Source organism: Chiloscyllium plagiosum, unplaced genomic scaffold (assembly GCF_037043375.1).
Source record: "Chiloscyllium plagiosum isolate Xiang-an unplaced genomic scaffold, Cpla_swu_hap1 HiC_scaffold_8, whole genome shotgun sequence".
NCBI lineage: Eukaryota > Metazoa > Chordata > Chondrichthyes > Orectolobiformes > Hemiscylliidae > Chiloscyllium > Chiloscyllium plagiosum.
In genome coordinates this window covers 110,729,103-110,755,711 of record NW_028270146.1, presented here as the reverse complement: position 1 = coordinate 110,755,711, position 26,609 = coordinate 110,729,103, and positions in this window count along the sequence as shown.

The following is a 26,609-nucleotide window of genomic DNA, read 5'->3' as shown; positions in this document are numbered from 1 at the left end:
AGGCCCAGCGGGGTCCCACTGGGCCCATAAACCAGAAATCAATTGGTAAAAATATTCTTCTTTTTAGAAGACTCCGATTCAGACCAACAAGTTAACACTTACTGGGAAGAAAATCGATGTGGGAGAACGGGCAGTCTCAACTTGTTCCAGCATTTACAATCTTGGTCTGTGTGACAACAAAAGCAGAAACCTGGAACTGTTTATCTTGCCTCTGAAAAACAGGTTAGTAAATTTTGAAGAGCAAAGATATTTCTCCCTGGTGTTCATGAAATGATCAAGAGCAGAGTACGGTTCCCTGAGTATGGTCTGACTTCTGGGTTATGGACTGTGATATTCTGCTCACATGATCTGAACACATACAAAGAAATGACTCAGTGACAAGATCTGCTGAATCAGATTCCGTGAAGAACATAAGCCGATGTAATGAAAAGACCAATAAGAGCGGGAATGCAGCAAACTATTTTCCAGACTCGAGGAGAGTGCACAGTGCTGATTCCAGGGGTCAATATCTGTGCAAGTAGACTGAAACAGCGTTGGGTGTTATTGTACTGCATCTTTTTTATAATGGTGCAAAAGCACGGAACTTTTGTATAGAGGGGATAAATTCAAAATCCGCAAGAGTCAAAGCATACAAATGAGGTAAACAACAAAGTAACCACACAATTTAGTGTTACATCATGCGGTAAACTTCCCTGCTCAAATTTCATTCAAAATCGCTCTCTGTCTAATTCCTAAGACTGATATTCGAACAGTGCATGGTATGTTAATAAAAACTGCTCTGATCTCACAACTTCAGCATTTCATACACCCCCTTATGCATGTTTGGCAATTGTAATTGATCTCTCACTGTGTTAATTCAGCACACGTAGAGAAAAAATATCTATAAGAAGAACAGTCATGTATGTGACTGGGATTTGACCCGATTCTGTTTCAACCAATCCATTCAGCTGTAATTGAAATTGCTTCCACCTTTCCTGTGTCGGTAATAAGATTACATAGCCTAGTGGTGAGTTTTCATGCATTGAATTGGACCCAGCATCCTTTCTCATGTTGAAATATACAGGGATATAAAGACATGATGAAAGACACGGGCAGTGTTTACTGGACTATAAAGACGTTAGGAATGAAACGGCCATGATACCATGTCGTTAGAAACTATGGAAATGAGGTTTACTGGAAGATAAAGCCACTAGAAATGAAAAGAGGGGGTTTTACTGGGATGGTGGCATAGATAAGGAATAATGTGGGAGAAATCAGGAAAGACTTAGTCGTGTCCGAAAAGAAGTTATCCAGCCAATGTGAAGTTGTTAAGAGTAAATACCAGGGAACTTTTCTCGTTTAGGTGAGTGGAAACTAGAGGTTAGAAATTCAAACTCATCGGGACACGATAAAGAAGTTTGGAGTAGGCATTTTTTATTCTGAGAGTGATTTAACTCGGAGAGGAATTTTCAGAAATAGAATCATTTTAGGAGCTGATTCAAGAATATTTGAAAAGCGAGTGCAGGCAGACAAGGAGTGAATTAGATTGGATTAGATTAGATTAGATTACTTACAGTTTGGAAACAGGACCTTCGGCCCAACAAGTCTACATTGACCCGCCGAAGCGCAATCCACCCAGATCCATTCCGCTACATTTACCCATGCCCCCAACACTACAGGCAACTTAACACAGCCAATTCACCTAACTTGCACATGTTTGGACTGTGGGAGGAAACCCGCGCAGACACGTGAAGAATTAAACATCGACAGGGATTCTGGGTTGCCTGGATGGGGATGCAAAATGGAAACATGCCTGAACTGGTTAACATTCATAGGAAAGAAATTGTATAACACCTGCAATTGAAAATGTTATGTATAAGAAGAGCTAGTGGAGTTGAAAAGTGCAGCAACTCATTCAACATGAAATATTATATACTGTGAATGCACTGAGCTGTTTGGTTTAGCTCTGCATTGAATGGAAGTCGGTTAGCTTAGTCCGCTGACTAAATGGTTTATGAGAACAGTGAGACCAACAGCGTGGGATTATTTCTCTCACTGTCTCAGGTTTCCACAAGAATCATCATCTCCCCCGCTCAACTGATCTGTAACACTGTGGTACCTCTCGTGAGCAAGATTTGGCCTGTCGATGTAAAACATCATTATCATTGCCATCTGTTGCTTTGAACACTTGGTCATAATCAACCGAAAGGGGAGTAAGTCCATTTAATACACTTTGATCTCCGCTTGAAAAATCCTGCGTCAAGACTCAACCTTATTCCAGTTTGACACTTTGTTCTTCCCAACAGCAAAACTACTTGCCCAGATTCTTTACCAGGTTTACTGACAACAGTCAAACTCCACAAAGAGATAAATCTAATAGTTTCGATTGGTTGAAAGAGTTGTGCAGCTCTCAGGAAATTGAATGATATGAAACGATTTATACAGACTTTCCCAGGATGTAATCCAGTGCTGGGTCAGCAATTTGAGGAAGGTCATTAAGCTAAAACCTCACCTCTGTTTCTCTTTTCACGGATGGATATTCACCTGGGGAATATTTACAGATTTTCTGTTAATAATTGTCATGTTTAACAAAAGCAAAACTTTTCCCCATGTCAGAAACTGGAGTTTTCACATAAATGCTATTTTACTCAACATTGTTTTCAACTGCGCTTCAGTCTGATGCTTCAATAATCCCTGGTCAATGTCAGTAACAACATATTTAGATAAGCATTGAACTTACAACCTTGGCATGTTATGCATTTTTAAGTATTCAGCGCTGACCAACTGAGCGACTAGAGCCGCAGACAGCGAAACTGTCACGTGAACTACACGTACCTTGGGAACTTTAACTCAACTGCTCTACTTTTGCTGTGATTATTAGATTCCCTACAGTATGGAAACAGACCCTTCGGACCCAAAATCCTACAACCCTCCGAAGAGTGACCCAACCAGAACCATCTCCCCTCTGACAAATGCACTATGGGCAATTTAGAATGACCAACTCACTTGACCTGCACAATCTTTGGACTGTGGGAGGAAAATGGAACACCCAGAGAAAACCCACGCAGACACAGGAAGAATGTGCAAACTCCACACAGACAGTACATCGAGGCTGGAATCGAACTTTAGACCCTGTTGAGGCAGCAGTGCTAACCACTGAACCACAACACTGTGGGATCTTTGGTAGTGATGTGTTGCCCCACTGGTATCTCAGTCACTCACCCTGCTTCATTTCCCTGAACCGTCTGGTTCTGAAATTAAAGCTAATGCAGTCAAGGTGAAACTGACATGAACCTATGATTATTGAAGCATCAGGTTCAGGAAAAGGATACAAAAGGGACACAAAAAATGTGAAAAATAGACAACATTGAAAAATGGATTCCGTTGTTTCCTGCGTTGTTTACAGACAATGTGACCTTGCCGCTGTCGCAGGGCTTTTCCTTCAATCAGCTTCAATCGGCACAGAATTCCAATCAATGAAACTTCACCAACTTCATTCTGAAAGTTCATACACGTAACATGAAACATTTTGCGTTCATTAATAACCTTCACCATTCCTACATCCAAGAACACGTTGCACAGTTTGCATGAATATTGAAGATGTGAGAATGTTATGCAATAATAAAAATTCAATTACAATTTAAATTGTCAAGTAGGTCGAATGCACAGAAAGTCTCAGCATATCAGAAATTCATGTGACCAGAACTGCAGCCCAGCAGATTGGAAACCTGTCCCTGAATCCCAATATCCACACGTTTGCTTGCTCCATGTATCCAGTTGGAAACCTGTGTGAAGGAGCTTGCAGTCTGACAGAGCACCTGAGAGAATCCTTCACTTTCTGATCTAAAGCAGCAATAGGAGCTGTTTGTTCTGGCTGTGAGAGTTGTGGTGTAAAGGGGAGGACTTTGATATTCCGCAGTGTAGATTCAGATTGCCCTCATCATGTTAATCTTGAAAACCCTCTGTAAGAAACAGCACAGAAAATGAGGAACAGGAGGAAGCTATTCCAAACACCTGGACCCGCCTTTTGATATCATCATGGCTGACCAAACACGTCAATGTCTTTCTCCAGGTCCTCCACAACAACCTGTCGCACAACGGGACAAAGACATTTAAGCAATCGAACATTTCTGTGTAACTTTGGGAGGGAAATGTGTTTAGAGACAGTGGGTTTCTGCACGAAATTTGCACGTTTTGCGGGTGAGCATCTGATTCTGGTCTGATCATGATTCCGTAAAAACTCACAACCAAGAAGGTAAGGAATTTCGTCTGGTCAGTAGCAGGGACGAGAACTCCAGATGACAGGAATTGGCGATGAATCAGCACAACAGTCAATGAATCAGATGCAAACTGAACTAAACTCCAATTCTAGTGCGGTTCAAACTCACAAACGTTGAATAGCAAAGTTACATTCAGAAAACAAATCCTTGAATCCCCCCGAACCTCAGGGTGCATGGCATACAGTCATAAAGTCATTGAGATATGCAGCATGGAAACATAACCTGCTGTCCAACTTGCCCATGCCGACCAGATATCCCAACCCAATCTAGTCCCACCTGCCAGCAACTGGCCCATATTCCTCCGTACCCTTCCTATTCACAAGCCTCTCAAATGTTACAATTGTACCAGCCTCCACCACACCATCTGGCAACTCAATCCATTCACGTACCACCCTCTGTGTGAAAACGTTGTCCCCTAGGTCTCTTCTTCATCTTTCCCCTCTCAAACTAAATCTATGCCCTCTAGTTCTGAACTCCCCGACTCAGGGAAAATACTTTGTCTATTCATAATGTCCATGCTCCTCATAATTTTGTACACCGCTATAAGCTCACCCCTCAGTCTTCAACGCTCCAGGGAAAACAGCCCCAGCCTGTTTAGCCGCTTCTGATACCTCAAAGTCCAACCCTGGAAACATTCTTGTAAATCTTTCTGAACCCTTCCAAGTTTCGCAACATCTTTCCGATAGGAAGGAGACCAGAATTGCACGCAATATTCCAACAGTGGTCTAACCAATGTCCTGTACAGCCGCAACATGACCTCCCAACTCCTGTACTCAACACTCTGACCAAAAAAGGAAAGCATACCAAACGCCTTCTTCACTATCTTATCTGCCTGCGACTCCACTTTCAAGGAGCTATGAACCTGCACTCCAAGGTCTCTTTGTTCAGCATCACTCCCTCGGACCTTACCATTAAGTGTATAAGTCCTCCTAAGATTTGCTTTCCCAAAGTGTAGCACCTCACATGTATCTGAACTAAACTCCATCACTTCTTACCTTTTCTTTAATCATGTCTTTTAGCTTATCAGAATGCCCAACTGTTTTAGTCAGAATCACCTCACTTCAGCTATACAATAAACCAATAGTGCTAATTCCCATTATCGTTCTACTTCTGCCACTATGGTTTTTCATAATTCTACTGAATATTATTCGACTGTCACTCTTAGGTATTCTATTGCCACCTCTGCTACAATGAACTTCCATCCCAGACTAACCTGTCATGATTAGATACTTAGCTACCCCATCTATCACAATGTTTCCCTGTTCCAAGCTGACTCTACTAACTACAGATTAGATATTTAATGTCATATCTTTCCATCTACAAGCGTCTCAAGCAGGCTTACTTAACTATGAATTAATTATTGAAAATCATGTCCTTAGTATGTATTGTCACGACTTGTCCCAAACTGCCATGATGATATTTAGTAGGCGAGACTGACTTTACTAATTGTTTTTATCTCAGCCTGCCATAGTAACCTTTCAGCCCATTCTGACTCTGCTAATTGGTGTAGGAGCGTTCAACTATTCTTATCCCCTCTTGCCACACTGGCCATATCCTGCCCCCGTGACCTTATGACGAGTGTAACATTCCGCAGACCCCTTGTAACAGATCGCCAGTAGTTTCCATGTCTTTACCCTTCCCATGCTTTCATGCTCTGTATTTTATGTACAGTGTTTGGTTCTTTCATCAGACATCTCTGTAGCTTCACCCCACTTTCCAGTACCTGGTCGTTATCCATGTTTGCTCTAGCTTCTCAAGTATTCGGCTAAATACTCCTGAAATGTTTTGCTGATTCATACCTTTACCACACCGACACATAGTGAATTCCAAATAAACAACACTCTAAGAGTGAAAACGCTCTTCCTAAATCTCGTCTGAGCACCCTCACCCTTCTGTTTCACGGAGATCCCTGGTTGTTAACTCTTCCCAGAAGAAGTTTGTTCCTGTCACACATACCGATCCCCTTAAAGTGCACCTTAATCACTTCCTCACTTAGCCTTCTCCGCTCTCAGATAAAGAGCCTGAGCAGAGCTCGTCCAGCTTCGCCACGGCGACAGTGTCGTGCTGGAAAAGTACAGCAGGTCAGGCAGCTTCCGAAGAGCGGGAGAATCGACGTTTCTGGCATAAGTCTTTCATCAGGAATGAGTCTTGTTGGTGGGGGGGGGGGGGGGGGGGGTGGTGTGGCTGGGAGATAAATGGGAGGGGGTTGGAGTTGGGTGCAAGGTAGCTGGGAAAGCGAATGGTGGTTTGAGGCAAGGGAGGAGGTGATATGTCAGACGGGGAGAGATATATAGGTCCGGAGGGTGGTGCTGAGTTTGATGCTTCAGACTATAATAATGTGTGGCGAGGGGAAATGAGGAAGCCGTTGAAATCCACATTTTTCTCGTGTGGTTGCAAGGTCCTAAGGCAGAATATGAGGCGTTCATCTTCCAGGCGTCAGGTGGTAACGGTTTGGTGGTGGCTTATGCCCAAAACGTCGATTGTCCTGTTCTGTGATTCACATGACAGGATAGATGTGAATAACAAAGACTAAAAAAGGGACAAAGACTTACAGATACAGAGTTAATGGAATTAGACACACTGCATACAGAAACCATTTGGAAGTTGAGTCTGCAGTGCTATCATATCCGTGGTATCATGTGAATTGCAGAACTGCACACAATAGACCAGATAGAGCCAAATGAGCTAGTGAAATAAATGACGTAGAAGTCCACAGAAAGACGTACTTCCAAATAAATTATCTTTTCCTCACTGCTACCCTTTGTCCTATTGCTGAGCCTGATGTTCCAATAATCTATGGTCCATGTTGTAAAAGCTGCGACATGAGAAATGATCTCACAACCATGGTATTGATTTGGAATGACTGCTTTGAAAGTGAGGACATGGTTCTTATATAATGGTACAGAGGCGCATGAAATGCCAAAGCTGGGAGGTTTCCTGGTCAAACGCGGGGAGGAAAGGCATATTTGTCTCCGTTTATTAGATTATTAAGATACAACAGCAGCATTAACCCGCACTGCAGATTGGCTCAGCTGAAGCGTGCTGGAGTCTTAAGCGAGAGGTCGATTAATTGAAAGCATTCTTTGAAATTTTCCTTCACAATGCGCTGTTTTGTTACTTTGACAGTAAGAGCTGTTTTAGATCACTTCGTCTCCAAATCAGCCTTTTGCTCCCAGTAGACACTCCAATCCAGCATACATCACTTTCGTTCCGACACAGCCGCATGTCATATTCGAATTCCCTTTGTGATAATTGGAATTGACAATGTCATTCTCTGAGATGTAGCAATGTAGCATGCAGTTGGTAGTGTAGTGAACACAGAGGACAAGAGAACACAGAAAATTTACAGGCCAAGAACAGACCCTTTGGACGTCGAAGCCTGAGCTGATCCACTGTCGAAACCTATCACTAAATTCCAAACCAACTGTATCTTTCCGCACCCCATCTACTCATGCATCTGTCCAGACGCACCTGAAATGGATCTACCGTGCTTGCCTCTACTACCTCTGCTGTTCAACACTATCCAACTACCTACCACCCTCTGTGTAAAATACTTCCAACGTCGAACTCTCTTAAACTTTTGACCTCTCATCTTGAACGTATGACATCTCATTATTGAATCCCTCACCTTGGGAAAAAGCTTATCTCTTTCCACCCTGGCTATACCGTTCATTATTTTGTAGACGTCAATCAGGTCCCCCTCAATCTCGTTTTCTTTAATGAAAACAAACATTACCTACTCAACCTCTCTTCAGAGCTAACACCTTCCATACCAGGCAACATCCTCATAAACTTTTTCTGCACTCTTTCATAAACGTGCATATCGTTTTGGTAATTTGGAGACCAGAACAGTACATAGCATTCTAAATGCGGTTGAACCAAAATCTTGCACAATTTTAGCATGCCAACTCTTATACTCAACGCCCCGTCTGGTGAAGACAAGCACGCCATATGCTTTCTTGTCCACTCATTCCACCTGTGCAGCTACATTCAGGGTACAAAGGATCTGAACTGCCAATCGCTCTGCTCATCAACTTTACCCAAGGCTCTTCCGTTTACAATATATTTGGCTCGAGAATTAGACTTCCCAAAATGCATCACCTCACATTTGTCTGGATTCTACTCCATCTGCCAATTCTCTGCTCAACTTTCCTGTCTATCTATATTCTCCTTCATTCGTTGACACTCCCCTATGATTTCGGTTACTCCACCAATCTTCGTGTCATCTGCAAATGTAATGGCGATATTTGGGCCAGAAACCCTTGGGGAATGGAGCATGGCAGCTGGTAGTAATTAGATTCGATGAATAAAATCTGGAATATAAACCCGCTCAGATGAACAGTGACAAAAAAGTTTTAATTTGCTGAAAACCCTTTCATTCAGTTCCCTTCAAAAGGGAAATCTGCCGTCCTTAACGAGACCTGCCAATATATGACTCAGCCGCACAATAGTACGGTACACCCATAAATTCCCCCTGACTCAGGTCAAGGAGAGTGAAGGATGAACAACAAGATTATGATGGTAACACTCCGTGGGAGAATAAGGAAGGATAAAAAAGATACATGGATGACGGGGATAATTGGGAGTCGTCTCAGCGTGGACTCAAATTCAACTTATCCAAACGAAACAGACACAAGGATACCCACGCCGTAATGAAGGTATGTCCATGGGGGCGGGGTCTGCAGGAAGGGATTCAATTGCCCGCTGAAGTGTAAACTCACTTGTTCAGTCACAACTTGGACAGGTCATTCACCACTCCACATGTGAGAAGGAATCAGTCAGGAGACCAAACTGCTGAGTCACCATCAGGTTTACAAATGACAGCAAGGGTCCGATTCTGCTGTTATTTCAGGTATTCATCCCATCCAAAAATGAACCATGTTTGGATGCCTGTTACCAGTGGAGTACAACTGTTTTCTAATGTAGATCGATAATTCAAACTTAGTTGTAGGAGTCATGGTTTAGACGTTAAACAGAAGATACAACAATTGTTTGTGTAGTTGACTATGATGAATAATTTCAGGGACCACAGGGATGTAGCAATCAGGGAGAAAGGAAAAATGGCGAATGTAACTGAATCCAGACCAATAAGTGGGAATGAATTTGGGGAGTTGAAACAATAACAGTGGGGATTCTGAGTGGTGTACAGGAACAAAGACATTTTGGAGTGGACATTCACAGATCTCTGCAGATTGTTGGACAGGGAGATCAGTTGTTCGAGAGGGTTTTTGGATATTTTCTATTGTTGACCACAAGCTGAGGATGATATTCGATCTTTAGCAAGCGGCAGTTTAGGAAACAACCAAAGGAATATGCACAAGTCTGGTCGATGCAAGAGTCAACTGTTTTAAAAATTGTATGATAAAAGGTGGAGGGCTGAAGTATAACTCTTTGAGCATTAAGACCGTTTCATCACTCAATGAATTTACCACTGATTCCTCTCCAAATCATGCTGGTATGAGCCATGGAGGGTAATTTGCAAACGGTGACGTTTCAGTGCATCTTCAATCTTGTATTATAGTCGGTAAAGTTTTTGAACATTGAAGGTTCTGTCAACAAAACCTGGATGACGTTCTCCAGTGAATCTTCTAGGTGGTGCACTCTGCTGCAATTGTGCCTTAGCAATTAAGGGAATAAATATTCAGGTGTTGAAGAATGTACATTTAAGTGACTGCATTGTCGTGGAGGGTGTCCAGTTCCTTCAGTGGTATTGAAGCTGCACCCACCTCGGTAAATGGAGAGAGTTCTGTTAAACATCTAATTTGTGCATTGTGGACAACGTAGGCTTCAGGGAGACGAGAATTGAGTTAATAATCAAACAAAGTCGACCAACGGACATGTTATTATAGTCAACTTCTTTATATGGGCGGTCAGGTTCCATTTCTCCTAAATACTGGCTTCCAGGACGATTACACGGAGGAATTCAGTTAGACTGAAGCCATTGAATGTCAATCGAATTTGATTAGATTCTCATTTGTCAGAGTTATCATTGCTGCATTTGGTCCTTCTGTGGAACAATCCGATTTCAATCGCTTTCTGATTTCAAGTTCCAATTGCCGTCTGCGCCTGAAATTTCAACACGTTTCCTCGCCGAAATTTCTCCACCTGTCTTATAACTTCGTAAGGACGCTGTAAGGGCCAGCAGAGATTTACAAACATGTTGCTAACTCTGTATAACATGGACCTTCGTGGAATGATTGGTTCGGCTGGGATTCTTCTCCTTGAAACAAAGGAGGTGGAGGGGAACTCTATAATCTCATAATAACATTTATAAACGTTCAATATTCACTGGAACTTGACAGGGTAGATACGGTCAGGTGGCTTGCCCTATGCTGTGAGGAGAGCATCAATCGACATGAACACAGAATTAGGTATTGCCTATTTATTTCAGAAATGATGAGTAATTTCTTTGCTCAGTGGCCAGAAAGTCTGTGGCGTTTTTGTGACACCCACTGTTGAGGTTGAGTTGTTGGGTATTTTCAAACTGTGCCAGATAGTTAATCAGAAAGATGATGAAACTTTGTCGAGGTAAGTGAGCAGAATCGAGTTGAAGATTATCAGATCAACCATGAGTTTGTTGAATGGTGGGGCAGACTCGATGGGCTGAGTGGCATACTTCCACTTTGTTTAACATTTGGTCTGACGCCCTATTTTATTCATAAGTTTAGAATTGTGAGGAGATGGGCTGAAGTGATAGTAAACGTTTATTAAACAGATCAGACAGATCAAGAACAAAGCTCATAAACTCAGGAAGAAGAAATGTGCTGTGGCCTGGGTGCAACAAATGACACTGTGCACAGCACAGGTAGCTGTGTCCAGAAGCTGTGAATGCTGAAGAAAGTTGGTAGACCTTATACAATTGGCAAGTCAGTGATCACGCTGGATGATGGATAGTTGTATGATCACACACAGCAGAAATTTGTGAAAGAATGAAAGGTTCGTTTCATTGGAGAGGTTTTCTGCGGTTCGAATTCCGAGTCACTGTTTGAATTACTGATCAGATCATTGTGTGAAGTGTTAAGTTAAGATACTCATGAACAACCCCACTGGATGAACTTGTGCTCCCGATCTCTTGTTATTTGTTTTTCTTTCTTTCAATGCAAATTCATAGAAAGACAAGATGGAATGTAGGGCGGAAAGAAAAATGCGTTCCTTCTCATTCCACCAATTTCATCTACAATTGAATAGAATGACTGCTCTCACTTTTCATTTCGACTTTAATGTGGTGTCGATTATTTGTGAATCTGCCGTGCAGTGAAGGGTAAGAACAAGATTTTCGATACAGTGTTTCCCAGAGTGTGAGGTGCAAAGGAAAACTGCTGGAGCGGTTTGTGAAGCTAGCAAACAGAGTGTGACTCGAACTCGTGAATGTGGAGCACAGCGGTATAATAACCCAACACCATAATCTTTCAGTCTTCGCAGCACATTTTGTCGAGGAGTGACATGTCACCTCATCAGGTTACATGTGGTGAAAGTAAAGGATGAGAAATGTGGGTGGCACTAGTGGTTAACACTGCTGCCTCACAGCGCCAGAGACCCAGGTTCAGTTCCCGCCTCAGGCGACTGACTGTGTGGAGTTTGCACGTTCTCCTCGTGTCTGTGTGGGTTTTCTCCGGGTGCTCCGGTTTCCTCCCACAGTCCAAATATGTGCAGGTCAGGTGAATTGGTCATGCTAAATTGCCCGTAGTGTTAGGTAAGGGGCAAATTTATGGGTGGGTTCCGCTTAGGCGGGTGTGGACGTGTTGGGCCGTAGGGCCTGTTTCCACACTGTAAAGGAATCTAATCTAAAATCCGCAGAGCGGAATCGAATCCACGCCATTGTGTTTCTGCTTGCACCGAATTATAATAACAGCAAATTCCAATAAATAGCCATACTGGTCAGATAGAATAGCTGTCATTGATACATTCTGAGTCAGAACTGTGTCAGAAGGAAACAGAAAACAAGAATTTTCAGTCATATTCACACCTACATTTGACGCATAATTTCTTCAGTCACTTTCTCTCTCACGTGAAGAAGCAGCCATGGAGAGGGAAATAAAGGCAATGTTGTCGCTCAATGGCCTTTCTGATATGGCTGAACCTGAATTGGATTAAATCGCAAGAAACGCTGTTTTGTTTGTTTCATTTTAATTTTGCTGCAACCTCACAATGTTCATTGTAATAATCAGAAGTGAATTAGATAAATCTCATTGTAACGATTAATGTTGTATTCAAATTTGCTCCGACTTTATTTCAGCTAAAGGAAAATATTGCTTAGAAAATCAGAGTGTTAAAATGCAAAAGAAAACCCATCAGTTTTGTTGCTCGTTGCTTTGGCAGATTTCACCGAGTATAAAATGGACCAAACATCCTCACATCTTTAACGCATATGATTAAAGCCGGAAGTCGATCTCCAAGCAACTGGTCACTTCTTATTCATTATGTAATATCATCCCTTCACAATGAGAAAAATCCACTTAGTTCCATTTACAATGCTTCAGGTAGAATATTATGCCAAATCTTTCAAAATCCAGAGTTTTTGGAACCGAATCTTATTCAGCTGCGCACGTTCACGAAATTTCTTTACATTTAAAGTCAACCCACTTAGACATTGTTTCCCCGCAACTTCCGACCGACTACACCCCACCCCTACACGCTTACCGAGCCAGACGCTGTCTCTCTCCTTGTGAAATTTATTCCTTGTATGTACCAAATGTGCCTTTCCAAATATTTTGAAAAACAGATTCTCGGAGTGACAGCGATTCTGCTCTCATCATTTCTTTGTCCTTCAAAGGTTTTTTTTCAAAGGCTTTGAATGTCTAGCGTCTCGATGTTTACTTACTTGAAAGTGGGAATTTTCCACATATTTACTCTGTCCAAACATTTCATAACCTGAAAAAACCCCAATTAAGTCTTTCTTGGTTCAGGGATAACTGTTCTAAATTTTCGAAGACAACAAGTGAATAAAATCTCATCCTCAGTATACCTTGTCAGCATCGCTTCTAATGGTTTTACACCCCAGTAAACACCGTCATTATCCTCTCCGATAGATTCACAGAATCCTACAGTGCAGAAAGAGCCTTTCAGTCAATCGAGCCGGTGTCGACACTCTGACGAGCATCTCACCAAGACCTATCTCTCCTCCCCATTCCCTTATATTTCACCAGAAAAAGGGGCAGCCCTCCCCATTATGATGTCAAATAAAGCTGTTGGGCTATAACCTTGCGTCCTGTGACTTCTGACATTGTCCCCGCGTTACCCATGGCTAATTAACTTAATTTACTTAATTCAATCCGTGGACACGAGAGGCCAATTTAACTTGGCCAATCAACATAACCTTCAGACCGAACAGCAATGCAAATTACTGAGCCAATGTTCCATCATAGTGAGCAAAACCTGAATCATTTATAATGGCTTTATACCCTGCTAACGCAGCCTCATCAACCCAAATTCAATGTATCGAAACGCTACTCTGTGTTTTACAATCTGATTCGTGCTGCGGGAAATATTTCTGCACTCATATTTGAATGCTTTTACGCTGTTTCTCCCTCACTTTCCTGCTTCCAATAAACACTTCAATTCGGAACAAGTCTGCCGAAAGTCTTTCATTCCAACACAGTAACAAGGTGCAGTTTTCAGAAGTCACGAGTTTGCGCTTTCATTGGCACACTGCCTCCCTGAGAGCTGCTCTTATTCCCCACTTGATTCAGGCAGCACTGGCCTTCCTGTGACATGCCCCATCGAGAATGGAAGGGCAAGTATCAATACCCGACTTGGGAATGGAGCGACTGTTTTAAAATATTTACATTGTCCCCAGTGGAGAATTGAGCCCTGTGACAGGCGGGGACACTATACACTATACTACCGAGAACAAAAGTGTCAAAGGAGGCCCTTCAACCAATTGTGGCGACACTTGTCAAAAACAACTGCCCTAATGAACTGAATGCCATTTCACAACGTTAATCCCACAGCCTTATATGTCTTGGCATCACAAGTTCAAATCTGAATGCTTGTTCAGGTTCCTAAGGGTTTCTGCCGCTCTGAAAAATGCAGACAGTGTATTCCAAATTCCAACCACCTACTGGCTTATAACGCAGTTTCCCACATCTTCTCAAACCATTCTGCCTTTCTCTTAAATCTCTGGCCCCTGCTAATCACTCCCTCCATCAATGGGAAACTCGTTCAGTCAACCCTGTCCATACCCTAACTCAATCATATCTCCTCTACATCTCCTTTGCACAGCGACAAACACTCCACTCTGTCCTGTCTTTCTTCACAACTGAAACACTTCAGCCCAAACAATATCCCGGTAAATATTTCCTGCACTTTTCTCAGTGTGATCACATCTATGCGATAATGTGACTTGCAAAACTGCACACAACACTCTTGCTTGAGCCTAATGAACATTTGTTTTAAAATTTCTATATTAGTATGAGGGCAATTCTGGCTAAGTAGAATTTAATACCCATTCTGAATTGCCCAGAGGGCAATTGAGACTCAACCATATTGTTATGAGTCTGAAGTAACATGCAGGTCAGACCAAGTAAGGACAGCAGATTCCATCCTGAAATGACATCAGTGAACCAGATGTTTCTTTTTCAACAATTGTCAATGGATATATAGTAATCAATAGATTCTTCCTTGCAGATATTTGCTGAATCCAAATTTTACAATATGGCATGGTGGGGCTCAAGCCCGAGTGCCCAGACTATTACCTCGGTCACTCGATTATGAGTCCTATGAAACTACCACAAGAGCAACACAGAAAGCCACAAAAGCTGATCATTTCCAGTAAAATTTCTTTTCACCAAAACTGGCCTGGGTCTTTTCCATGAGCCTGATGCGCCAATTGTCTCTGTTCTATGTCAGTAAAAGCTGCTACATGGGGATTGATTTCACAACTGCGGTATTCAAATAGATCGACTCGTTTGGAGGTCCCGATGGTGGGATTGGGGCAATGGTTTGGAGGTCCCGATGGTATAGAGGCGCAAGAAATTCCTCATGCTCCTGATCAAGGGAATAGTTGTCCCTGTTTATACTCTCATAGCGATTTATAGTGCATCTTGCTAAGACAGCTGAGTGGCACAATTGGAGCGTGTTGAGCCGTTAACTTTGCATTGGTGGGTTTAACAGATGATTTTGCTGTTTAGGTCTGTGTTTCCGACACTGGCGGTGGCAGCTGCATTTGCTCGCATCAGCTCAGAATCAGTTTCTTCCACACAGTCAAGACTTCAACCTGGAGAAGGTGGTGTTGGGTGATATTTTGAACTGGTTGTCCTTGGGGGCTGGAACACGGAAAAGGTGATGTTTAAGTTCGACAAGTAAAACCTGAAATGCAAGCCTGACCTCAGAAACAGAGATAATAACTTTAATCTCCTACAATCCCATTCATTCATGTCCTTTATGCAGACTCTCGCCCGTCCTGCTTACGAGAGACTCCAGGGCCAGAAAAACATGAGCTGACCCTTAATTCAAGAATCCCCATCGTTTGGGGAAGCAGGGTAGTCGGCCCTTCCAGTCCCATCAGACCCCACGGTATTCCCTATCCCATAAACCTGCATTTCCCATTGTTGATCCCTGTAACTGGCACATCTTTGGTCAGAGGGAGAAATAAATACGCGAACACACAGAGAATGTGCAGACTGTCCATTCTGTGTAGACAGAGACCCGAGGCTGTGTGGAGTTGCCAGGCAGCAACGAACAAGGGGCGAAGAATAAATGTTGTCCTGACCAGTGATACCCACACCCTGTGGGTGAATGAGGAAGAATGAAAACCCATTAACAACATGGAAAACAGGATTTGTATCTGTGTGGACACAATTTGAAAGGATCGTTCACCCTGGGTTGAAAAAAGGATGCCGATACCACAGAGAAAGCAGGGCAATGTGGGAACTGCTGGAAGGGATTCAATTAACCACAGAAATGGAATCTCATTTAATCAGTAACACTGGGGACAGGCCGTTCACCAGTCCCGTGTGTGGGAAGGTTTCACTGAGCAAAACAACCTCCGAGACTCCAGCAGAATTACATATCCCATCAGGTGTTCGGTTATGCTGTCAATGCTGCTTTTCATCCCAACGAGCTATTTGCCCAAAGCGTCAATCGCAGAGTCATACAGCATGAAAACAGCCCCCCTCAGTCCAACCAATCCATGCTGAACATACTGCCAAACTAATCTACTCCCATCTGCCTCATGCTGTAACCGCTGAGTGGTTATAATCCACTTGTAGTTTTACTTCTGTGTTGTTGATCCAAAAACCCAAGTAATATTTTGGGAACAAAGGGTTCAGGTCCTGGCATGACAGATAGTGGAGTTTGAATTCAATAAGCACCTGGAATTGAAGAATCTCAGTTGTGTGGAAAATCCCATCTGATTCACTCCTGCCAGTTCAGAAAGCAAACTGTCATATTCCTCTGCTCTGTCCCACAGGATACTCCAGATGGATAATATTGTGGTTGACTCTTAACTGTCCTCTGGGAAATAACTGATGTACTAGGCATGAATAAATTTATTTTAAAAATCCCACTTTCCCATTCATGTTTGGATCGAATTGTTATTTAAATGTTGCAAATGTACTCTCATCCATCACTTCCTCAGCAAGTTATTTGCACACGTAAAACACATTCTCTAATAAAAAGCCTCACATGTCTTTTTTTAATAACTCTCTCTCTCTCTTCATCTTAAACATATGCCCTCTCGTCTTAAAATCCCCCTCCTGGGAAAAGCCAGCTTTTGTTAACTCTAACGGCCTCTCAAGAATTCATAAATTTCTGTCAGGTCGCCGCTCAAACCCCTAACCTCGAGTGAAACCAGTCTCAACTAGGAGAAAGTGAGAACTGTAGATGAGGGATCAGAGTCGATTGTGTTGTGCTGGGAAAGCACAGCAGGTCAGGCAACATCTGAGGAGCAGGAGAATCGACGTTTCAGGGAAGAGCCTGATGAATGACACTTGCGCGAAAATATGATTCCCCTGCTCCTCGCATACTGCCTTACCTGTTGTGGTTTTCCAGCACCCCGATCGGGAATCTGAAAATAGTCTCGCCTATCGAGCCTTTCATTACAACTCAAACCTTCCACACACGGCAACATGCGTGACTCTCACATTGATACCGTACAATCTGTGCTGCTGTGGTCACTGTTGCTGGGTGAACGTGCCCCAACCCACGATCGGGACCTGCAGACCAGTTGATCCATTTGGTTACCACTGTTGTGAGATCAATACTCATGTAACAACTTTTACTGAGACAGACAAGAAATCATTGGAGGGTCAAGCTCAGGAAAATGACACTGGAAAATATCGGCGAAAAGCAACTCCATTGGAAAAGATCAGTTTGACCGGTTTTCTGCAATGGCTGAGCGCTCTTCCCACTGGACTGTTAATTCAGACACCAGGGACTCGGGTTTGACTCCGACCATGCTAGGTGATAGAATTTGGATTCAGTATATATCTGGAATTACGAATTTAATAACTCCCATAAATCTATGCTCAGTTGTTGAAAAAAAATAAAACCATCAGTTTCACTGACGTCCTTTAAAGAAGGAAACTGCCATTCTTATCTGGTCGGGCCTCCATATGACTCCAGACTCACTGCAATATTGTTGAGACTCAGTGCCCGCTGTGTACTTAGAGATAGCAAAATATGCTGCCAAGCCAGTGATGCCCTCATACAGTAGCAGAATAAAATAAGTTTATTTGGCTCTAGCTCAAGTACTGTGTGCAGTTCTACAACTCACATTATAGCATGGATGTGATCGCACTGGGAACAGTGCAGGAGAGATTCACTGGGGTATTGTCTGGCTGAATAGTTTCAGTTATGAGGACAGACTGGGGTTGTTTGTGGCCGAGCAGCGGAGATTGGGGAAGAGATGACTGAGATGTTCAAAACAATCAGGGATACGGATCGGATAGATTAAAAGAAGCGTTTCCTGTTGATGGAGGGATCAAATACCGTGCCAAGAGATGTCGGGAAAAGGCAGAAAGGTTTGAGTAGATGTGCGCAAAGCGTCAGAGAGGCGGAAACCCTTTTCACCTGAAAAAAAAATTCAGATGAGACTTTGTGATGCCAAGACATATAAGGCTATGGACTGAATGATGGAAAACTTGATAAGAACGTTAAGCAGTTGTGTTGGACAAGTGCGGCCACAACAGGCTGAAGGGCCTCCTTCGACGTTGTTGTCCTCGGCAGTATCGTCGTTCGTGTCCCCGCCTGTCACAGGGCTCAATTCTCCGCTGGGGGCATCGTAAAAGTTTTAAACCTGTCGCTCTGTTCTCCAGTGAAGGTTATTAATGCCTGGCCTTCCATTCTCTATTGGATATGTCACAGGAAGGACAGTGTTGTCTGAATCAGCGTGGGGAAGGACTGCAGCTCCTGGGGAGAGAGAGTGTCAGTGAAAGTGCAAACACGTAACTTCTGCAAACTGCACATTGTATCTGTGTTTGAATGAAAACAATTTTATCGATTTGTTTCTGACTTAAATGTTTGCTTAAAGCAGGAACCTGAGGAAGAAAACAGGGTAATCCGTTCACTTATGAGTGCAGAAACATTTCCTGCAGCACGAATGAGGTTGTACAGCGCAGAATCGCGTTTGGATGCATTGAATGATAGTTGATGGGCGCAGCTTGCTTTCACTAGGCTGAGTTACCAGTGTATAAAGCTATTAAACATGATGCAGATGGTGCTCACTGTTATGATATAATTGCTGAGTGGCTCGCACTGATTTTAGATCTGCAGTTGAGGTGGATTGACCGTGTTAAATTGCCCTGTCATGTCCAGGGAGTGAAATCACTAAGTTAAGTGAATTAGCCATGGGTAATGCGGGGATAATGTCAGCAGTCACACGATGCAATGTTTTATTCCAGTAGGTTTATTTGAAATCACAAGCCAGAGGGCTGTTCTTTCTTCAGGTGAAATATATGGGATAGAGTGGGGGGGATAGGTCTGGTTGTGATGCTCTTCAGAGTGATTCTATGAGAGAAGACACTGCCAGCGTTTACTGGGCTGCTAAGACATTAGAGACGATGGTGACGGCGTTTAGTGGGGATGGGACTTTATTTATTTGTGTGTTGGAAAATTTGGAACTGAAACAAGGAAAACCGAATGGAAGATTTCGAGAGTATGTGAGGTTTGGAGGGAGGAAATAGGTGGTAAATTCACTCTTTAAAGTTACTAAATTTCTGAACGTCAGGTATTCAAAACCATTGATGTCGGACAAAGAAATGATGGGAGCAGAATTTCTGTCACTCAGAGAATCCGTTTCCAAAATATTTGGAAAGGCACATTTAGAGACACACAAGCAGTGAGTTTCACCAGGAGAAAGATACAGCCTGTGGCTGGGTAAAAATGTAAAATTGGGGTGTGGGGGATGGAAGGTGCGAGGAAACAATGTCTAATTTGGATGAATTGAAATGTAAAGAAATATCAGAAACGTATGCAGCCGAATAAGAGTCAGCAAAAATGCAGAATTTTGAAAGATTTGCATTAATATTCCACATTAAACATTATAAATGGAACTGAGCAGATTTTATAGATTGTCAAGGAAAGATATTCCATAATGAATAGGAAGTGACACGTCGCTTGGATGTCGATTTTCTGTTAATTTCATGCCTTAAAGATGGGAGGACAATCGCCATGATGTTGGGTTCATTAGATACCCACTGGAATCTGCCAAAGTAACTCAGCATCAAAACTGGCTTTTTTTTTGTAGTTAAACTTCCAGTTTTTCTCATCAGTATTTTCTTTAAGCCGAAATAAATTCGGATCAAAATTGAATACAATTTTAAACATTCCAATTATATAAATCCAATTCACTTCCGATCATTGCAATGAGCAGAGTGAGGTTGCAGCAAAATTAATAAAATGAAGTGAACAAAACTGCATTTCCGGGAAATTTACCCAGATCAGGTTCAGCCATATTAGGAAAGCCATCGAGCTAAAACATCACCTACACTTCTCTCTCCATATATACTTCCTCACGTGAGGGAGAAACTGTCTGAGGAAATTATGAGTCAAGACTAAATATGCGTGTGAATGTGACGGGAATTTCTTGTTCACTGGTTCATTCTGAGACAGTTCCGACTCAGAATGAATCACGGACAGCTATTCCTTCCAAGGATGGTGTCAATTCCTTGGATTTTGCTGATATTATCATTCCTCTGAAAGCAGAAACATAATGGTGTGGATTCGATTCCGCTCAAGGAATTTCTCATCCCCTATTAGCACCATATGTAATCTTGACAGGGTCACAAGTGAACTCCTTTACTATGCGAGGAAATGACCCCGAGGTTATGGCGACGGGTTGGTAATTCATTGTTCACATGTGGGTTCAAATCCTGCTCTGGTTGTTACTTTTATTAAACGCAGCTGTGATTTTCCTTTGTGACTCGCTTCTTTAGTATACATTAGATGGAGAATCTTGCTCTTGCCCTTCATTGCACCGCAGATTTGCAATAAATTGATATCACATCAAAGTCGAAACAAACCAATTTGATTCTGTTGTAAGTTGAATTGGGATAATGAAAAGGAGTGCAACTTTTGTTTCGTCCCTTCATTCCATCTTGACTTTCTATGAATATACATCGAATGAAAGAGAAAGAAATAAGGAGAGATCGAGAGCAATAGTTTATCCAGTGGGATTGTGAATGAGTATTTTGATGTAACATTCCACACAAAGGTCTGATCAGTATTTCAAACAGTCAATTGGAATTGGAACTGCAGAAAGCTTCTCCAGTGAAACAAACCTTTCATTCTTTCACAAACTATTGCTGTGTGAATCACACTTGCGATCCATCATCCAGCGGGATCACCAAGTTGCCAACAGGATTAGATCCACCAATTTTCTTTAGCAATCACAACTTCTGCACATATCCATCTGCGGTGTGCCCAGTGCCATTTGTTGTCTCCAGGCCACAACACATTCCTTGTTCATGGGTTTAACAGCCTTGTTCCTGATCTTTCTGATAAGTTTGAGAAACCTTTTCTATCACTTCATCCCATCCCCTCAGAATTCCAAACTTATCAATAGAATAATACGTTCCACCAAATGATGTAGGATTGGAAGTCGGTCATTCAGCCCATCAAGTCTACTCCACCATTCAACGAACTCATGGCTGATCTGTTAATCCTCAACTCCATTCTCCAGCCTTACATCGACAGAGCTTCATCGTCTTTCTGGTTAAATATCTGTCTGGCAGATTTTGAAAATACACAATAACTCAGCCTAAACAAAATTTTCTGGAAAGGGTTCCACAGAATCACTGGACCCTGAGCAAAGAAATTACTCCTCATTGCTGAATTAAATTGGCAATAACTAATGACTTCATGTCCTCTGGTGCTCTCATCATACCAGAGGGCAAACTACCTACCCGTAACAATCCTGTTAAGATCCCATGAATATTGAACGTGTATAAATGTCATTATGTGATAATACAGCTCCACTTGCCTCCTTTGTTTCAAGGAGAATAATCCCAAGCTAACCAATCATTCCACGTAGCTCCAGTTTATCCAATGTTGACAACATCTTCGCAAATCTCTGCTGTCCCCTGCAGCGTCCTTACATATTATTAAGGCAAGTAGAGAAATTTATGTGAAGGAACGATTGAAATTCCAAGCACAGATGTGAAATGGAACTTGAAATCAGACAGCGACTGGAATCAGATCGGTCCACACAAGGACGGAATACAGTAATGATAACTCTGACAAATGAGAATCTAATCATATCCCATTGACATTCAATGGCTTTACTGTAACCAAACTACCCCATGTAATCGTCCACAGAGCTAGAATTTAGGGAAAAAATGATATGAACTGGCTATATAAACATTTTGACAACAAAAACATGTCCTTCGGTAGTCATTTTTTGATTATAAACTCAACTTGTGCCACCGTGAATCCTACATCGTTTGCAACGCACAAATGAGACGTGGAACACGACTCTCTCCATTTGCTGAGATGGGTGTAACTTCAATAACACTTAAAGAACTGGATACCATTTACGACAATGCAGTCACTTGATTGTTCCCTCTTCAATACCTGCAATATTCATTCTCTTCACCGCTAAGGAACAATTCAGCAGAGTGCACCAACTACAAGATGCACTGGAGTAAGTAATCTGGGCATTTTGACAGAACGTTCAAAGCTCAACAGCTTACTGACTATAAGGAAAATGTTGGAAGATGCAACGAAATTTCACCATTTGCAAGTTACCCTCCAAGGCGCATAGCACCCTGACTTGAAAAGTAATCAGTGATAAACTCATTGAGTGGTGAAACAGTCTCGATGGGCAATATTGCATATTTCAGCTTTCTACTTTTATCTTATAATTTTATGCGGTGACCAGACTTGTGCTCAGTCCTTTAGCTGTTCCCTAAACTGGTGGTTGCTAAAGTGCTGCTATCATCCACGGCCTGTGGTCAACAATAGAAAATATCCGAAAACCCGCTCAATCAACTGATTCCCCATAAGATTAGAATGGTGTTGGAGAAACACAGCAGGTCCGGCAGCATCTGAAGAGTAGGAAAAATGAACGTTTAAGGCAAAAGCCCTTCATCAGGAATGAGACTGGAAGCATATGGGATGGAGAGATAACTGGGAGGGGGTGGGACTTTGAAGAAGGTAGCTGAGAGCGCAGTAAGTGTATGGAGGTGGGGGTGAACGTGATATGTCAGAAAAGAAGGTGGAGTGGATAGGTGGGAATGAGGATGCATTAGTGGGACAGGTCAGGAGGACGGTGTTGAGCTGGAAGTTGGGAACTGGAGAAAGGTAGGGGAGGGGAAATGAGGAAACTGGTAAGTCCAAATTGATGCCATGGCGTTGAAGGGTCGCATAGCGAAAGATGTGGCTTTCTTCCTCCAGGCATCGTGTGGTGAGGCAGTGGCGATGGAGGAGGCCCAGGACCTGCATGTCCTCGGGAGAGTGGGAGGGGGAGTTGAAATGTTTGGCCAAGGTGCACTGGGGTTGAATCTTTCGGGTGTTCTGGAGATATTTTCTGAAGTGCTCTGCGAGAAGACATCCAGTCTCTGCAGTTTAGAGGAGACCACATCGGGAGCAACAGATACAATAAATGGCACGTGTGGAAGTGCAGGTGAATCTTTTATGGATGTGGAAGCCTCCATTGGAGCTTTGGACGGAGGTGAGGGGGTAGATGTGGGTGCAAGGTTTGCAGTTCCTGCAGTGACAGGGGAAAGTGCTCGGAGGAAAGGGTGGATCATTGGAGGGCGTGGACCTGACGAGGTAGTCACAGAGCGAACGGTCTTGGCAGAAATTGGATAGGGGTGTGGTCCGTTTAGAGGTGGCGAAACTACCATCGGATGATGTAATTTATGTGGAGGTTGGTGGGATAGAAGATGAGGACCTTGTTGTGGTTGGAGGTGTGGACTTCGTGGGCGGAGGTACGGGACATGGATGAGATGCGTTGGAGGGCATCTTCAATCAGAAAGGAGGGGAAGTTCCGGTCTTTAAAGAAGGAGGACATCTGGTGTGTTCTGTGGCGGAACTGGTCCTTTGGGAGCAGATACGATGGAGGTGGAGGAATTGGGAATACAGGAAAACATTTACGCAAGAGGTAGGGTGGGAGGAGGTATAATCCAGACAGCTGTGGGAATCAGTGGGTTTGTAAGAAGTTTGCCAGTAATACTGACCTCGAGGGAGAAATTTCCTTCCCCACCACTATCCACTTTTCACAAAGACTGTTTCCTCCACGACGACCTAGCCAAGTCCACGCCCTCCAATGACCCACCCTCCCCTCCCGGCACATTCCCCTGCCACTGCATGACTTGCAAAACCTGCACCCACATCTTCCCCCTCACATCCTTCCAAAGCTCCAAAGGAGCCTTCCACATCTATCAAATGTGCATCTGCACTTCCACACATGTCATTTATTGCATCCGTTTCTCACGATGTGGTCTCTTCTACATTGGGACCATCGGATATCTTCTCGCAGAGCATTTCCAGGACACCCGCAACAGTCAACCCAACGCCCCTTGAACAAACACATCAATTACCCCTCCTCACCCACTCTCCTGATGGCATGCTGGTCCTGGGCCTCCTCCACCGCCATTACCTCATCACCTGACGCCTCATCTTCCACCTCGGGACCCTTCAATCCCAGGGCATCAATGTGGTATTCGCCAGATTACTCCTCGCCCCACGCCCACCTTATCCAAGTTCCAGCCTTCGAGCTTGGTGCCATCCTACTGACGTGTACCGCCTGTCTATCTTCCTTCCCATCTATCTGCTCCACCCTCTTCTCCGACCTATCACCTTTATCCCCACCTCCATCCACATACACCATTCTCAGCTAAATTCTTCCCAGTCCCAGCCCTCCCGTTTTTCTCTCCACCCTTGATGCTCCCAGCTTTAGTCCTGATGAAGGCCTTTTGCGGAAACATAGTTTTTTTTTTGCAACTCGGATGCTGCCTGACCTGCTGTGTTTCTTCAGAACCACTCTAATCTTGATTCTGATCTCCAGCATCTACAGTACACTCTTCCGTCCAACTGATTCCCCTGTCCATTGATCTTCAGGGATCGTGAATGTCCACTCCATGATCTCTTTGTCCGTCTACACCACACAGAATACTCACTGTTATTGTTTCTTCTCCCCAAATTCATTAACACTCATTGATCTGGATTCAATTCCATTTAGCATTTTACTTTTCCACCTGACTAATGCATCACTGCAGTCCTTGGAATTCTTCACCAAAGTCAACTGCACGACCAATTGTTGTATCATCAGCAAACTTGCAAATCATGGCTTCTACAACCAAGTCTAAATCATTGGTCTACATCAGAAAACAGTGGCACTCCACTGGAAACAGGCATCCAAACAGGGTTCATTGCTGGTTGGGATTAAAAGCTTCTATAACAGCAGAATCGAAATCCTGCTGTAATTTGTAAACTTCCTGGTGACTCTGTCAGTTGGTCTCCTGAGTGATCACTTCTCACATATGGGAGTGGTGAGTGACCTGTGCGCATTGTGACTAAGCAAGTGAGTTTACACCTCAGCGGGTAATTGAATCCCTTCCTGCAGTCACCCCATGGCCGTGACATATTGGGACTGCGGGTATCCTTGTGTCTATTTAGTTTGGATATCAGTTAAATTCGAGTCCACACAGATACGACTCCCATTTTCCCCTTGTCTGAGTCAGAGGGCATTCATGGGTGAACCACATTGTCGTGGGTCTGGAGTCACATATTGACAGTGCTCGTCACGGTCGGCAGACATGAACGAATGAGTTTTCAGTAATATAAAGTTATTGTCTCTGTTCCTGAGATTGGGTTTCTTTTCCAGATTTCATTCATCGAATTTAACTAACAGCAGCTGCCACGTTCCAGTCTCCAAAGATTACTCGCCCAATAGATCGCCGCTGCACTAACAACTCCCTGCTGCATTTCTCCATTCAAAGAATGACATTGTCAATTCAGATTATCCCAGATGGAGAGAGAATAGGACGCGTTTCTGTGTTGGAATGGAAGCAATGTAGCTGGATTGGAGTGTTTACTGCAGCAAGAGACTGATGTGGAGACGATGTGAGCAAAAGCAGTTCTTACTGTCAAAGCAACAAAATACCACTTTGTTAAGGAAAATCACTTAGAATGCCTTCAATACGTCGACCTCTCACTTAAGGCTCCAGCATGCTTCCTCTGAGCCAATCCTCAGTGCGGGTTAATGCTGCTGCTCACTCTTAATAATGTAATAGGTTGAAATCAATATGCCTTCCACCCCGCCTTTAACCAGAAGCACTCACAGCCTCAGCATTTCACGCGCTTGGATATACAGACAAAATCTTTTCCCTGGGTTTGGAGAGTCCAGAACTAGAGGCCATAGGTTTAGGTTGAAAATGGAAAGGTATAAATGAGACATAAGGGGCTACATTTTCATCCTCGGTGGTGCATGTATAGAATAAGCTGCCAGAGGAAGTGGTGGAGTCTGGTACAATTGCAACATTTCAAAGGAATTTGGATGGGTATATGAATAGGAAGGGTTTGGAGGGATATGGGTCGGGTGGTGGCAGATGGGACTCGATTGGTTTAGGATATCTGGTCGGCATATACGGGTTGGACTGAAGAGACTGTTTCCGTGCTGTACATTTCTATAACTGGGCGGCATGGTGGCACAGTGGTTAGCACTGCTGCCTCACAGTGCCAGAGACCCGGGTTCAATCAGGTGGAGTTTGCACATTCTCCCAGTGTCTGCGTGGGTTTCCTCCGCGTACTCCGGTTTCCTCCCACAGTCCAAAATTTGCAGGTTAGGTGAATTGGCCATGCTAAATTGCCCATAGTGTTAGATGCAGGGGTAAATGCAGGGGAATGGGTATGGGTTGGTTGACTTGTTGGGCCGAAGGGCCTGTTTCCATACTGTAAGCAATCTAATCT